This window comes from Anser cygnoides, chromosome 1, assembly GCF_040182565.1.
Source record: "Anser cygnoides isolate HZ-2024a breed goose chromosome 1, Taihu_goose_T2T_genome, whole genome shotgun sequence".
Classification (NCBI taxonomy): Eukaryota; Metazoa; Chordata; class Aves; order Anseriformes; family Anatidae; genus Anser; species Anser cygnoides.
This window is the reverse complement of record NC_089873.1, coordinates 39,843,381-39,848,233: the sequence shown is the minus strand read 5'-3', so window position 1 is coordinate 39,848,233 and position 4,853 is coordinate 39,843,381.

The window sequence follows — 4,853 nt, the reverse complement described above, 5'->3', positions numbered from 1 at the left end:
TTATTTATTTTATATTTGAGGATTAAACACAATTCAGCAAAGTTAAAACCAATTGACTCAGTCCTGCAACTGTGCGAGGACTTCACGAACTTGACTGACAGGAGCAGGGCACATCTCTGGGCGGTGAGGCTGGGGACCACGCAGTCCAACAAGGCTCTTCAGAGCCCATTTAACAAGAGCACACCCCTTGGTGTGCTCCCTTCAGCAGGACTGCTCTCTTGCTTAAAATTAACCACGTGCTCGGGCATTTTGCTAGATCACGTCTCGCTGCTCTTCTCTCTGCAGGGCCAAATCCTGATGAGCCAGAGCTGTGCTGGGGTGCCCGTCGCTGCTGACCTTGGCGGAGTCAGACCAAGAGTTTGACCTTGGCAAAAAGTTGTTCAAACTCTGTGGTGAAAACAAGGCAAAGGAAAATCAGCCTGCTGAAAACTTTGACCAGCCCGTGACACTTCCAGCTAAGACTGCTTTATCGTGGTATAGATAAAAGTGCTCTCACTGCTGTGGGAAGTCTTTACAAGAAGTACTAAGCAGGCCGTTCCTTATTCAGGACAGGATAATGTGAGTGTAGGTGGCTTGGCAAAGCAAATTTTCTTTTCTGCTTTTCAGCTTTCACATCAAAAATACGGAAGGCAACTAACTCTAGGTGCTTTTGGGTAGAGAAGCAAAATAATTGTGGTGTGGACGTGTCTCTGTTGATATGGTCTCAGGCAGGACCAATGCCTGGGCTGTATATCAAGATGCTGAGCTGATGCTTTGGGATTGCCTTCAGATGTAAAGGTGTCTCTCTGCATTAAACTCCTGCCCAAGAGAGGTTATCTCAACACTCCTCTGTAACCTCAGGGCAGAAGAGAAGCTCAGCTTTCTGCAACCTTCATCCCCAGCAGTCAGCTTTATGTTTCACTTTTCCCTCAACCTGGATGCCAAGGGAGACCTTATAAGCCCCAGGGGACATTGGATCACATTTTTATATAGCTATTTGCACTAGCAAGGAAAAAATAATTGCACAAACCAGACCAGTTCTGTGCCACGCACAGAAATGTAAACACTAACGTTGTACCAGCTGCTCTGAAGAGAGCCACTGTTCTGTGGTTCCTCTCATTCACATTCATGAGGATTAAAGAATAGCTGCAGACTGCAGTCCAGGAGGAGCTAGAGCAGAAATCAGAGAAAGAGATAAAGGAAACAGGAATGAAGGAAACTGAATTCTTCAGATAATGTCAGAAAATAAACAGGAAAGGATATGTTTCTTATGCTGCAGACATTTAACAGTCTAAAAAAAAAAAAAAACAAAACAACAACAACAACAAAAAAAACTGTAATGATGACAGTGCAAAGAGCTAGTGAAAACAAGCCCCAAAAGACAAACATACAGGTGCTGGTTTTGGACTTGTAAATTCCAAGAAGACGCGGGTGTAGGCTGATACATATTCATTGCCATCACTATCATTTTTCTCTCACTTTCTTGCTCAAATATCAAAGCAGAGCTGCCAGTGCATAGAGGCATCATTAAAATGAATTTAAGAGACATCACAGATTTAACAGTAATTTTCAATAACTTTAATTCCATTTAATCTCTAAAAAATAGTTTTGGCTTACATTTCTAATATTCTCTTCTTGGACAAGAATATGAGTAACCTTTAAACAAAACGTTATCCTCGTACTGGTGAGTAGAAAAATACTCATCTGCAATGCACTTTCTCCTTCATGTGAAACGGATTATAACAAAGCTTTTAAACAGCAGGATTTTAACTTCAGTAAATGGCTGGTCCTCAAAGAGAACCTTCTCAGCGGTTTTAATTTTTGAAAATTAGAGGTGTCAAAAAGCAGTCCTGTATGTGCCTATTAACTCTAGTGGTATTTTACTGTTATGCTACGTATAAATATCAGCAACAGCCAATGGCTAACACTCTTCAGGGCATTGTTTAAATGCTGAATATCAACATAAACAGGCACCTACTGGAATCCAGGCTGCCGTTAAATGATATGTTCATTTGTGTTCCTTCACAGGACATAAGCTGTTGCATTCAGCCACTGCATTCAGCCGTTCCTTCTTTTCAGTTTGGCCACTTGCAAAGTTCGTAAAGCACTTGCTGTTCTGTAATGGGAGATACTGGCTTGGGAGCATCAGTAACTTATTTTTTAGCATAAGTATCGAGAGTAAAGCATGGTAGTTTTAATCTTTTCAATAGAAGCAGTATTTGCAAAAATCTCAACAAAGTGGTAGGGTAACAACACTGCCCTCTTACTGTGAAAATAATCATGAATTAAGTGAAAAAAACTGAGATACAATATCTCTTTCACTCTACATGTGCCAAATATCAGGAGTGAAATATAACCTATTGGCCGTGAAAATACCGAAATTCTCTAATTACTAAGAAATTTGTGGTAAAAGTCACTAGGCTGAGTTGGGGAACATTGGAGTTAAGCCCTTGTGTATTTTCTGAATGAGGACTTTGTTCTCATCCTGAAGATGCAATTGCAGGCTCAGTCAAGCCATGCACTGTGCAAGTCCGAGTTTCTGAGGTTGCATTTAGGGCCGGAGGCAGGAGAACAGTTTGCCTAAAAAATGCGATTTAAGAGCACAAGTCCATGAACTGGAGCACACTGTCACCAAGCCAGAGCTTGCAGTCTAACGCAAAAACATCTGCAAGGAAGTACTGGGCAAAGCACGGCACCCTGCATCTTCAAAAATACACACATGTTTCTCCTCGCCTCTCTCCTCCTGATTTTGTTGCACATGAAGAACGAAGACAGTTCCTTATGTAGATCATCAGTAAGTGAAGATAGATAGATGAACAGCAGTTCCCCGTTGCAGGAAAGAATCAACATCCATAGTAAAAGACTGGATTCACAAGAGATAAGAAAAGGCATCTGAGCTTAAAATCTGTATTACATTCTTATTTCAGGTGAATTCTGAAACCAAGTGAAAAGGTGTTAATCAACTCCAAACCTATCTGAATCTGGTGTCTTACTGACAAATCTATAGGCAAGCCAGCATGAGAATATTTTTGTTAGTTTAACTTTAAACTCAACAGTAAAATAGATTAAAATATGTTTCCGCTTTGTCTGGTGATAAAGGTTTGGGGCGTTTTTTTATCCCCTGGCATAACTAGATTAACGCAGAACTGCACAGACCTTGACTGCAATGCTTATGTGTTTTCTTACAGTGCCTACCAAAAGACACAGGACTTCCCAAATCCCAGCGCTGCATTACACTCATGCCTGTTAGGAGGCCCTTAATGCGACAAGAGGATGCAGGTACCTGTTGGGAGCAGCACACCCCGAGGCACCTGGCAGTTTAGGGCAGGCTCGGAGCAGACTGACACGACTGCTGCTTTGGAAGAACATTGGATCGCAGCAGCTTTCAACGGTGGGATGATTTCAGGATGTAGGACGTCAACAAACGGAATAACGGAGCATCAGGACAAGGAGCAGCGGTCACAAAGAAATCGGGGTGACAGGGCTCATCTCTTTTCTAGCACTGGGGCCAACCCTGCGGGATCGTTGTAGCAAGGGCCCATCAGCAGGGAGCGACAGAGCACAGCCACTGCTGTTGCCCCACTGACTGCTCCCAGCCCAGTATTAGTAAGAAGCGTTATGTATACAATGTCAGTCCTTAGGGCTGACGTGAGTTTTTATGAAGCTCTTTTGCCTTCAGAGCTTTGCAGCTAGGGCTGCAGTTGCGAAGTCTTTACGAAACCAGTCACTGGTTATGAGAGGATATTAACCAGTGAGCACCAGAAGACTTCAGCTCTTACTCTTGCTTGCTTTCTACTGACATTCTCTCTAATTGCAGAATGCATTAATACTTTCTTAAACTGCTGCCATCCTTGCTAGTGGCGTGGGTTTGAACCTCCAAGTCTAATTTTGATGGTGATCACATAGCGGTGTTTAGTTCTGCTTTATGTTTGTTTGAACAAAGCCACAAAAAAAGCAGCCAACAGAAAAGAATAATAATAAACAAAAAAGGTGGCAAACGAGTTACACAGGGCTTCACAGGTTGTTCTGCAAGTCCAACCAGGTAGCTCCCAGGGACTAGCAGTTGTTTTCAGACTGGTAGCGTTCCCCTTTCTAAAACCCCTTCCCTCAACCCAGGTCTGACTGGTTCTCCCACATTTCAGCTAAATCCAGAATTTTGTCCTCAGCCAGCCACTTGGTTAGGATCCATCACTTGCTGCTCCAGGATGATGGATCCCAGGGCAACACAGAGCAAACAACCCTGCCAGAAGGTGTGTTAAAGGAGGGTATGCTTGTTCTAAAGATATTTTCAAAGTGATAATGTGTATGACATTACTACTTCGTATTATCAGTCACATGGCAAGTTTCCCGATCTCACAGGAAAGCAGAGCACCACAGCTATCCAGCTCGCTGTGTTTCAAAGAAAACTGAGGCTTAGTTCTTGGTCGTACTGGCAAGGTATTCATACTGACCCAATTCCTCCTGGGGGGTGAAGTTCAAGAAAAGCTACTGAATAAATGCTGTCCTGCTGGAATTTGCTTTGCTTTGACGCGGAGTTTGACAGACCTGGGAGTACCTAAGCATAAGATGCCATCTGCCTGACAGCTTTATTTCCACAATGCTGTTATTTCATTTGGGACTTGCAATAGTTACTGAAGGTGGCTCTGTCCTTGGGAGCACCGTAGGGCCCCACACAGTCTGGGTGAATTCATGTACCTGCTCTTATTTAAACACCACAACAGGCCAGTAATTCTGAAAACTGCACAGCCCCTCCGCCCCCCACCCACCAAAACAAGTATTTAAATGGAGAGGGATTATCCAGTTATGGTAACTTTTGGTACCCTACAGTAACCAAGCCTCAGTGAGACCTGGCTAAAGATTTCTCACATACGAAA